The sequence below is a fragment of the Suricata suricatta genome, chromosome 9 (assembly GCF_006229205.1).
Source record: "Suricata suricatta isolate VVHF042 chromosome 9, meerkat_22Aug2017_6uvM2_HiC, whole genome shotgun sequence".
NCBI classification, from domain to species: Eukaryota; Metazoa; Chordata; class Mammalia; order Carnivora; family Herpestidae; genus Suricata; species Suricata suricatta.
The window spans coordinates 101,022,618-101,034,847 of NC_043708.1; the positions used below are offsets into that span (position 1 = coordinate 101,022,618).

At 47.0% G+C, this 12,230-nt stretch overlaps 1 long non-coding RNA gene across 1 annotated transcript in view; it reads left to right on the forward strand.

Moving 5' to 3' along the window:
• Window positions 1-8,593: 8,593 nt before the first annotated feature.
• LOC115302911 overlaps window positions 8,594-12,230 on the forward strand; it is a 54,907-nt gene continuing 51,270 nt past the window's right edge. The window contains exon 1 of the long non-coding RNA XR_003913712.1: window positions 8,594-8,673. This is a non-coding gene — a long non-coding RNA (uncharacterized LOC115302911). The remainder of the gene's footprint in view (window positions 8,674-12,230) is intronic.

Genomic DNA, 12,230 nt, shown 5'->3' on the forward strand with positions numbered 1-12,230 from the left:
CTCAGGCCCTCCTGCATGAATAACTTTTTAAATTAAGTTCAATTCTACATTACTTTTGAAATTTAAATCATATCTGAAAGTAAATGTCACAATCCTGAGAGGATCAAACCAAAGACTGCAGGATATGTGAGCTCTCCGAGAGAGAGTAATTTCGGAAGGAGCCTGCAAAGCTTGGGTGGTGACCCATCTCTTTAAAGAGCTGAGGCGGGGCAGGGCGAGGTCGGGGTGGCCGTAGCACGGCACTAACTTTAGATTTATGTCTGATGACAGTTTGCCAAGAATCAGAATGCACAGACAAGTGGCCCTCATGGACTGTTGATGGAAAGTTAGATTAGCAAGAAAGCCTTCCTGTTCCTTCCCACCCACGATTAGAGAGGAAGGACTGAGTGCTTGTCCCTTTAGTGCCCATCCCAAAACGGACTTCGAAAATGCTTTCAGCTTGGATCCTCCCTTTCAGGGGCACACCGACCCGCCCCTCTCTCTGTAAGGGCTTGATGAACAGGATGGAAGTTACCGTCTCTTGGGGCACTTAGGGGGCTCAGTCAGTTAAGATTCTGACTCTTGATTGTGGCTCAGGTCATGATCTCACAGTCCGTGGGTTTGAGCCCCACGTCAGACTCTTTGCTGACAGTGTGGAGCTTGCTTGAGATTCTCTCTCTCCCTCTTTCTCTGCCCACCCTCCACACACATTTTCTCTCTCTCTCTCTCAAAATAAATAAATGAACATTAAAAAAAAAACATGGGCTCTGGTCATGATCTCATGACTCATGAGTTCAAACCCCATGTTGGGCTCTGTGCTGACAGCTCAGAGCCTGGAGCCTGCTTCAGATTCTGTGTCTCCCCCCCTCCCCTGCCCCTCCCCTGCTCATGCTCTCTCTTGCCTTCAAAAATAAACATTAAAATTTTTTTAAAGAAAAAAAGAACCCAGGTTACCATCTCCCTTTTCCTCCAGTCCCCAGCTAGTCACGGCCGCCCGTGCTCTGTAGAACCGCCGGCTTTCAAAGAAGAAAACAGGGTGAAGCCTGAGGTCGCGCCTGACTTCAGATCTGGTTTCAGCTCAGAGTCACTCCAGAACTTGGGTTTACGCAGCATTTATGTAAAGACTTGTATTTCTTTGAAAAGGGATTTGGGGACCAGGACAGAACCACTGTACTTACATGATAAATAATGGCTCTACTGCCAATTTGAGGAAAAGGGAAACCGAGGCAGGGCACAGTAACTGTGGTGTGTGCTAGGATTTGCAGCCAGTACTTCTGAGTTCCCGTAAGCCAGCTTGTATCAAAACCGTATAATCATATGCCCAGACCAAACAGTAGCATCTCTGTGAGGATTCCTCTAAATAAAGTGCCGCCTGGACCATGCCACCCAGGGGAGCTGGTTTGTGGTTCCTTCTGACCGTGGACGCCCGTGGTGCCAGCCTGGCTCAGGCAGAATCCTGGTCCTTCTGAAGGAACAGGAGTTTATGTGTCAGCTCCGCGAGGCACGCAAGAGTCCGTTTCTAGTGGTGCTCTGTGTTGGGAAGACAAACAGCATCCCATCCCCTGGGCAGAGGACCAGCATGGTCCCTATCCCGAGGCAGACTGGCCATGGGCAATGGATAACTCAGGATCATCCGTGCTACAAAGGCTCTTAAAACACTCCCAGTCCATCCCCAGTTTTATGGAGAGGGAAACTGAGAACCCAAAAGGTTGGGGGTCAAGTTGATCTTCCTAAGATTAAGTCAAGGGAGTACAGAGCTGCAGCATACTCCCAGCCCCCCCAGGCCCCCCAAACCATTTGGTGCTGCCTCGCCTGCCCCATCCCAGCGACCCTGAGGCCCCCTGCGTAGAGACTTCCCGTAGCCTAAAGGAAAGATGCAGACACGTTCACAATGACCGTTCGTTCATAGGAAGATTGACATACTGAGGATTACTTGGTCTGTGTTTTCAGGTCAGATTTTTTTTTAATTTATTAAGTTTGAAAGAGAGTGTGTGCAAGCAGGGGAGGAGCACAGGGTGAGGGAGAGACAGAATCCCAAGCAAGCTCTGGGTTGATGGTGGGACTCGAACCCAGAAACCCATGAGATCGTGACCTGAGCCAAAGCCAAGAATTGATGTGTAACTGAGGGAGCCACCCAGGCACCTTTCAGGTCAGATTTTAAATGTACATCTGTGCTAATACAGTAGCTACTAGCCACATGTGGCTACTGAGCTCTTGAAATGCAACTACTATAAATTAATATTCTGTAACTGTAAAATGCACATCAGAGTTTGAATAGTTGTTATGAGAAAAACAAATTTTAATCATTTCCATACTGACTACATATTGAAATAATATTTTAGATATATTAGGTATTGTTTAATGTATTATTAAAATATGGATGTATTTCTTTTTACATTAAAAACACTTTTAAATGTTTATTTCTTTCCAAGAGAGAGACAGAGAGACAGAGAGACAGCGTGAGAGCAGGGGAGGGGCAGAGAGAAGGAGACACAGAATCCAAAGCAGGCTCTGGGCTCTGATCTGTCAGCATAGAGCCTGATATGGGGCTCGAACCCATCAGCTGTCAGATCATGACCTGAGCTGAAGGTGGAGCCTCAACCAACTGAGCTACCCAGGTGCCCCTCTTTTTACTTTTCAAAATGTGGTTACTAGAAGATTTAAAATGATTCACGTGGCTCACATTACTTTTCTGTTGGACAACACCAAGATCTATGATATAGACCTTGCCTTCTGCTTTGCATTCTTTTGATATTCAGGTGGAATTACTTGGTGTCCACGTACTTACACTGGAGGAAGGGAGGGAGAAGGGGGCGAGAGACAGGGGAAAAATCAGGTGACTTGATGTTACCCTGAACGTGAAATAGGATCTGATGATTCCACACTGTCCCTGATTGGGGGTGATTCCCATCCTTGACTCCCACAGAGTGAGTACCTTACACTTTTCTAAGAGTGGAGTCCAGTGTTTTTCCACCTGCACCAACATGGATAAAGCTCAAAAACCTGAAATTAAACAAAGCGAGTTGTGGATGCATATGCACATAATGCGCTTTACATAAAACTGTACAACTGCGAAGCTGTGTATTATATAGAGACTTGCATGGGAATGGTAAACCCCAAGTAGGGACAGCGATTCCTTCTAGTGAGGGAGGAGGAGAATGTGACTGGGGAGCGCTTTCATTGTATCCATAATAGTCTTTCTTTAGCTAGGTGGTGTTAGGTATTGTTTGATATATATTTTCTCTGTGTAGACCAGAAATATTTCATAATAAGTGTTTTCCGATGCATACTTTTCACAGACTAGTCAGATATTGGAAGGGGCAGCATATATTTTTGGTGTGTACATGTTTTATTGCTTCGTATTTTGGGTACAAATTTCTAGGCTATCCACTGTGTATCCCCTAAGAAGCCTGTTTCTAATATGGGGAACATCCAAAGAAAGCAATTGCCTTTAAAATCTACATAATGTGTTTTTCCTTTAAAATACACATATGTGGATTAGACACACATAGTGACTTGGGGATGTCGCAGTATTTCACTTACCAGTTGCTACAGAACAGAGTACTCCAGAACTTCGTGGCTTAAAACAAAATGATTTATTTCTCCTAATGTTGTAGGCTGCCTGGGCTCTACTGGCCTCACCTGGGCTCATGCAAGCAGCTGCTTTCGTAAGGATGCAGGTCTGAAACTAACTCCATGAAACAATAGGAGGGCACACATTGCCCAAGGCAAAAGGGACCACCCTTGTAACATTCTAAGGGCAGGCCTAAAGATGGAGGCTAAAGACTAGTCACGCCCTACCTGAGGGTCCTGGGCCCACTCTGTGATTGGTCAATACTCTAAATGTTGTGATTGGGTCCCGCCAAAAGTAACAAATACTCTAGGCAATGTGAATGGTTAAACCTGCTGTCAATAATATTGTATAGTAATGATTGGATCACTGTATTTCCTGTAACTCCCCCTTCCCAAACTCATAAAAGCCCTACCCTGTGTTCGGGGCTCACTCCACGTGGATCCAGCGTGTTGTTGAAGTCTGTGAGCCCGAGTTTAGGCTGGCCGGGCCTAAATTCGTAATAAAGCCCTTTGCTTTTGCATGCGTGCCTCGGTCTCCCAGGTAATCTCTGGTTTTAGGGGGCGATATTAAAATCTGGATACAACACTTTCAGCCAGAGCTCAGCTGAAGGGGGAGATCCAACATGGCCGCCCTCCTGCGACGGCTCTGCTGTCCTCCAGGTGGCCTCTCTACCCTCCGGTCTGGCTGCCTCAGGGCATTCTGAGCGAGAAGGGCAGAAGCTGCGAGTCTTCTGAGGTCCGGGCCCTGACCTCCCAGGATGCTGTCTTAGCCAATATTGGTCAAGGGAAGTCACAAAGCCAGCCCCAGTTGAAAAGGTAGCGTAATGGACTCTGCCTCTTGCTCAGAAGAGCTCCAAAGAATCAATGGCAGGATTTCATTCACCACACACATATTAAAATACTCATTTACTCTTTTGAAATCTACATAAAACGGGGCAAACCTAGAAAGCATAATCTCAATTTCTACCATTTCCCTTAATTGGTTAAAAGAAAAAGCATCGATCCTGAAACCATCCAAACGCAGAAGGTTTGATTCCATTTAAACCTAGATAATGTTCTTTTTCAAATGGAAGAATAAAAGGGCGAAAAATGGGCTTTTAAAGAGAATGATGAAATCCAGGCCTGGAAATGGAGTCCCCAGCGGTGACATCTGCTACCACTCAGTATTTAACTGTGTAAGACCCAGACAGTGAGAGTGGGTGGGATTTTAGTGTTTGGAGCTCACCATCTATTTGCTATGCTAATTTTTAGTGGATGTGGAATTCTGTATTTTAGGAAGACAACCTGAAGGGCACAAAATAAAGCTACGATGAATATAAGACAGCAAAGGGGAGACAGCAGGTGGAGAGGGTGTGCCCGAGTGTAGCTGATGGGATTGTTACATTAAGTATCAGTTTTGCACTCAGACAAAATGTACAGAAGAAAAGAGAGGAAAGGGGACACAGCAAGAGAAGGAAAATCTTAAATGTTAAAAAGTGCCATTTGTGAAAAAAAAATACTTCCAAAAGAAAAGAGAATTCATTTCATTTTGGAAGAAACTCTTTCTCGAACAACTGCTGTTTTCATCTCCAAACCCAATCCACCAGATGGGAAAGATGTCCTGGAAACGATTTACACACTCAGGCATCAGGAAAAGTCACTGGTAAAAGGGAGTTGTGATTTTTCCCGGGGAGAAATGACCAAATACCACAGGGATTCAGAGAGTAAGGAGCGAAATCAAGGGCCGGGGAGCCAGGCTGAAGACACGAGTGAAAATGTAAGCCAGGTGAGAATGGTCTGAACTGCAGGCTGCGAGAAAGGGAGGTATCTGGGCGAGAATCTGCTCACTTCCTCCCTGCCAGGATCCTGCAAAAGCATTAACTGGTTCTTAAAAATGAGAAAAAGGAGAAAGAGAAACAAAACGAAAGGGAAGACCCAGACTGGTCACCAGCCAGGACCAAAAGCCGAAAGGGGCACTTACAGAGGGTTGCAAGGCCTGCTGGTAGAGAAGGTTAAGGCCTGTGGCAGCTGTGGGGTCCTGACCTGCACCTCACTAGCCATTTACCCTTGGGTGAGTAATATCTTTGAAATTCAAGTTCTCAATCTGTAAATGGGAGCCAAAGGTGATATGCATAGCATGCCAGGCACGCAGTAAATTCCTATTTTTCTCTTGGGAAGAGCTAAGCTCCTGCCACCTTGTCATACTTGCTGTCTCCTCCACAGCCCGGCCATTTGAACTCATTCAAGACAGGCTCCGACTCAGGCCCAGCAGCTGAGGGGGTCCTAGTAGGAGTGACGAATAGTTTTCCTTCTGGCTGGGATCCAGCGGGGCCCAGAGGGGCAAACCTCAGCCTGGCTTTAATCTTTTAAACATCTTGTTGCCTTATGAGGCAAATGTAAATACTTCCCGAGAGCCTTGGTAGATTTCCAAGAGTTGCCTGTATTGCATATGCGTCACCCCAGATGTAAAATGCTTTACATTTTTAATGTAGATTTTCCTTCCCTTGAAGCCTTTAAAAAAGATCTATCGGAGTGCCTTTTGCCAAGAGACAAGAGTAGAGAACATGATCTGTTGAATTTTACTTCTAGCATAACGTAATCCTTTGCATTAGCTGAATTCACTTTAAAAAATACTTATTGAACATTTACTCTGTGCCAGGCACATACAAGTGCTCAACTGAGACAAAACTGAAACATAGTTCTTGTTTGAGTTTCTGGTCCAAAGGGAGCTAAACCTAATATACACTCAGGGACCCCTAGTCAGGTAGGAACAAGGTAAACCGGGGGTTTTGAAGGGAGGGTAGCATTCTCTCTAGATTTTTATCACATCAGCAACATTTTAATAAAAACAATCCCCTAATGGGTAGTGATTTTCCCTTCTCTGTGCTCCCTTACACAATCTTATTCAAGCATCTATGTGATTTTTAGAGTATGTTCACAATACAGTTTTGTGCTCTTGTGACCATCTAGTTATAAGTATTTCCTTTTGCTAAATACTTCCCATCATAATTTCCATCTGTTGGTGAATGTAATTTCCTTTATGGTCCCCCATTGTAGGATGGTTGGGCTATTTCCAGTTTTTTCAGTTAGAATTTTTGATGTAAAGGGTGTCTACGCATGTAGCTTTTTTCTTCTTCAATATCATTTTCTTGAGGTCTGCAAAGTGGGATGGGTAGGGCTCAAAGGGCATGAACATTTCTGTGTCTCTTGTAATACATTGCTCTGTTGTTTCCACCACCCACCCCCAAAATTTGGATCCATTTACGATGTCCCCAGCAACCTGTTTCTTCAATAGAGTGTGAGGATTGAGTGATTTTTTTTTTTTTGGCTTTTTGTTTTTCCAATCTGATTTCATAGCTCTGCCATGATGCCTCACTGTTATCTTAATTGACATTTCTGCAATAACTTTTTCCACATCCTTTCTGGTTGTACCTCTTAGTGACTTCCTGTTCGGGTCATGTGGGCAGGATTCTACAGGCAGAGAGCCAGTGAACCGGCCTGTTGGGGAGAGCAAATGGCTCAGGCCGGAGTCGAAATAGAAGGGAAACGCAGACCTTTTTGGTTGGGGGGTAAGGGGGTAGGTAGGCTACACCAAAAAGAGAAATGGTGGAGGTGAGGCTCCAAAGGAAAGTGGGTGGAGGCCAGCGTGTGCAGAAGTTCGCTTTGAGTCCTGTGGGTTTTTAGTTTAACTGGGACACAGTGCCTCATAGGAATGAACGACTGAGGTGGCCTTTCTCTCTTTACCCCGATGAATCCATGTGATCAGCACCCAGAACAGCCAGCTCCACGTCCCCCTGTCACCTCTCCCCAGACAAGCTGCCACTGCCCCCCTCGCTTGCACCCGCCTCCCCTCCTCCGGGTGCACCCTCGGGGGACCCTGGCCCTCCTCCTCAGGGGCCGTCCCACATTCACTCTGGGCACGTGGCATGGGTCATGCTACTCGGGCTCTATGCGCCTGACCCAGCCCAGGACCCGGCATCAGTCCCAGGCACTGGGTCCAGCTCTGCACTCCTCCTGCTCCCAGCCCTGCCCCCCCTCCCCCCCTCCTCCCCGGGCGTGTGTTTTCTCTGTCCTGCAAGAGGGTTAAAACCACCAGACTGGGAAGAAGGCATCCACAGGGTCTTTCCTCACCTCCCAGGAAAACCAGGCAGCCTGAAACAAAGCTGTAGAGGAGAGGAGTGTGTTGTCCTTTGAGAAAGCACCTAGGCCTTGGTTCCTGAGTTCTGTGGCATCTTACATGATAGCGTTTGCAAGTATGAGAATCCCAGATGTGAAACAGGGCTCCCTAGACAATAGTCTGGGAGCTCCCTATGACACAAGGGTTGTATTTCTGACTTTCTATAGGCAGACTTTCTGATAGAAAGCCCTTGGTTCCCAAAATATGCCTGTGGGAAACTTTGTCACCCCACTAAGCCTCAGTCTCCATATCTGAGAAGTGGGAATAATAAAACCGATGCAAGGTGTTGTGAGGATTAAGTGAAATAATGCCTAGAGAGGACTTCGTGCCCAAGACACTCCATAAATGGTGGTCATGATAATTTGGGTTGGTTTAATTAACTGCCTGCCCTGTGCCACCTCTGAGTGCACCAGGCTGAACACCCACCATGACGTTGTTGAGCATCTGGCCCCAAGCCCTCAGATATACCACATGCCCAGGGCCTTCCCTCCACCCAGATCTGTAGACCAGAGCTTCCTTTCAGAGTCTGTGGTGGGTCCAAAAGTGGGTTGCCTGATGCCCACCCATGTTAGTGACAACTAACAGGGCAAGCAGGGGAGAGCCAAAACCAAATCTGTGCTGGGCCTTGATGGGAGGGACCGCACCCAGGGGCTTGAGGAGGGCGGGTTCCCTGGAGGCATGGTGGCTCCACACTGGTTAGGGACTTTGCAGTGCATAGCACTGCCCAATCACAGGGGCCACTGGTGGGCTACTTACTGAACTCCAGGTGCTCTGCTCAACCCACAAAGCCAATGTCATACTCTCCCAGTGCTCTCCAAATAGGAGAGGGAAGTGGTGAGGGTTCTGTCCCTGGGCCCTCCATGTGGACAAGCACTACTCTGTCTCCTCAGGAAGAAGGTGTGCAGTCATGTCTGTGGCAGCCCTGTGGAAACAGCAAAGAACTACACGAGTGTCAGCTCCCAACTGTGAGTTCTGGCGTGAGCCGCGCCCCTTCTGGGCTTCCCCGGCCCCCCGAGACCACCTGCAGGTAGCGTGTTGTGATATTTAGGCAGATCTCATGGTTCACCAGCGTGGTTTTTCAGACAAGGCAGATGAAATCACATCCTCATCAAACTGGATAGATGCCCCCCGCTGGGGTCTGGCGTAAGCTATGCTGATGATATCATCCAGATTCCAAGCTTGTCCCCACACTTACCCGGTGCACACCCCGAAGGGAATTCTGGCAGCTCCAGAAACTAGAAAAACAGTTGCTTTTGATCCTGGACTACACTCTGCTCTCCTATTGTGGGAAAGCAATTATTAACTTGTCTTAACTTGACGTTCAAAAACATCTCCGTGTCTGTTTTTTATTAACTATATCCCCCCAGACAGCATAAGACAAGTGAAGGAAAAGGTAAAGCTTCGAACGTTATCTCAGAGACCAGCTGGAGGAAAATAAAACATAGAACAATTATATTAGCATGTATTCAGTGCTGCCCTCCAAATCCTGCCCACGTTCTCCCTTTATCTTGACCTGTTATCACCATTTTTCAAACAAATGGATCTCAGCTATTGGAATAATCAATATTTGGTTTTCACAATGAAAAATAAGTTGAGCTTTATGTCCACATTTAGTAAAGCAATGGGGATACCTTTCTCCCTACACCAGAACACAAGTTCTGATAAATATGTTGGTTGCATGATTTTTGTATGTTCTTTGACTAGCTCCCAGCTGTTCCTCCTCAGGTAAGCTCACTACGTATATTTGCAGGGCTAAAGCACGAATTTAAATGGAGGCTGCCTCATAGCCCTTCCAGTGCTCTGTGCACATGCTGTTCTGCTCCTCACCACAGAGCGCCCCGCATGCATGTAGGCAGACTTCATCCTCATGCTCCCGCCAGACCACCCTTGGCTACCTCTTGGCCCCTTGGTGTGCACATCAGACACACTACCCCCGTTTGGGAGGGTGGATCTGGGGAAAAGTTCATCAAAGGTCCGAGAAGAGGGCCTGGGGCTCATTTCACTAGAGAATTCCAGCGCCCCGGGCACCCAGAGCCTGATCTGGAAGGTGTTTCTTGTCCCTGGCCGCCCTTGTCTGCATCTCGCTCCGTGGGGAAGAGCCAGGGATAGAAAGGCCTGAGCACATGGTCCTGTAAAGCTGGGTGTGTAGAACAGGAAGCCTGACTGCCTGATCAGAGGGTGATATTTAATATTGTGTGCCAGAGCCAGCCCAGCTGGGAAACTGAGTGGAGAAGCATCAGCTGTCCTGGTCCCAGAGCACCAATAAGCATATCCCTGGCCCCGGGGAAGTTCCCAGAGTGGGACTCAGAAGGACTGGATGCCCTCTCCACATAGATATCATGTGGGTTTTTTTTAAGTTTATTTATTTATTTTGAGAGAAAGAGCACATGTGCGGGTGCATGCAGGGAGGAGGTGGAGAGAGAATCCCAAGCAGGTTCTGCACCGTCGGTGCAGAGTTCAACACGGGGCTTGAGCTTATGAACCCGAGAGATCATGATCTGAGCCGCTGCCAAGAGTCAGACACTTAACCAACTGAGCCACCCAGGGCACCTGCGTAAAAAGTCCCCTCAACCTGGCCTCAACCATTCCTCCCAGCTTAGTTCCACCATGTTTCCAGGTAAAGGTCCGGTCAAAGGACCTAGGCCTAAAGCAGCTACTCCAGGAGGCTTAACCCATGAGGCCCCACCAAGCACGCAGAACTGACTAGGTAAAGTAACCAGAGAGATGGGCTCAAAGAAAGACAGAGCACAGATGAGAAAATGATGAGTCCTGCTTCCATTCCTGAGTATAGCACCTGGAGAAAGGTGTTTACAGACCTAGGGTTTAGTGGCAAGAGGAATCATGCAGAAACAGGGCTTGAAACCTTCCACTTAGGTCAATAACAGCTCTGAGCCTCAGTTTCTTGACTACAGAACAAAGATCTACCTCCTTGCAGGGACATTGTGATGTGTATGTGGAGGTTATGCAAATGAAATGTGATCTCAAGTGCTTCCCATCTGTAAGGGCATGTTACTGGGTAACCTGGAGGTCTTTTCATGTTACTTTGAAAAAACAGTTTGGAGGAGGTACACTTTGTGTACCATAAAGTTCACCCATTTTAAGTGTACAAATCAGCAATTTGTTTTTGTAAAGTAACAGAGTTGTGCAAGCCTGGCCCCAAGCCAGTGTTAGAACATTTCCATCACCCCAAAGGGACCCCTGATGCCTGTGGGCTGTAGAGTGCGGTTCCCGCCACCCCCTAGCCTGAGGCAGCCATCGGTCTGGTTTCTGTACCTTTCTTTAGATTTGTGCTTACTGGACATTTCATATAAATGGAGTCATACAATATGTAGTCTTTTACATTCAAGTTACTTTTTACAACATTTTATATGTTGCCTTTTCCTTTTTCCGCTCTGTAATTCCCAACTCACTGGACGATTTTATTCTAAAAGTTTATGTCTTGCATTGGTCTTTGAACCTCACTTACGCTTTCCCAAAGAAATACTGTTGTAAGTCATGGTTAAGTTCCCAGACCAATTCCCACTGCCTACTTAACCCCACACAGAGCTGAACTAGAGTATAAATACTTCCAGCCTGAACTTGGAGTCCTGAGGGGAGGGGCCCTCGGGATACAGAAGGGACATAGGAACAGGTTTTCTCTTGGTTTCTCCTATACAGGCTGCTCCTAGTAACATCCTTGGGTTGGGCAGAACTTCCTACTGCACCCCTCTCTAGATCAAAGTGGGATCCTTGAATTACCCGCATTAGAATTCATTCACTAGGGCACCTGGGTGGCTCAGTCGGTTGAGTCCCCAACTTTGGCTCAAGGTATGATCTCATGGTTCGTGAGTTCGAGCCCTGCCTCAGGCTTGCTGCTGTCAATGCAGAGTCTGCGGGGGATCCTCTGTTCCGCGCCCCCCCCACTCCCACACTTGCACTTTCTCTCTCCAAGATAAATAAAAACATTACTTTAAAAAGTCATTCATTCATTCAGCAGAAGCATTTTGAGAGCCACTAAGCATCAGTTGCCCTATTCCATATTTGGAAACAGAATCTCTGGGGGGTGGACCCCAGGGATCTATCATATTTCACAAGCTCTCCAAGAGATCAGAATGCACAAGATCTGCCTCTTCTGTGCTGGACTGACTGTCCCTGAATTTAGGATGCCCTAAACTAGTCAGGCCTACACTAGCCACAAAGTATCGGTTTCCTACCGCCCCTCCAATTAATAAATTCCCTTCCCTCTTTGTAGCTCTTGTCTGCTAGATTATAAAAGAGCTTCAAGCACCCAGCACTGCCCCTGCATATTTCCACATTTTCTTGTCTAACAGTTTAAAATTAAAATATGGATAACAACAGAGGCAAAACTGGATTTTGTAAGCCCTTGTCCTTCCCTGCTCAGAGCCCATTATAACTGCACTTAACAGCTTGATTAGTGTCTCTCCGCCTCCTGCTGGGACACAAGCTTGGATGGGTGGGCAGCCTTTGTCTGCTGTATTCCTGCTGCCTTGCACAGTGGCTGCCAAATAGTAGGTGCTCAATA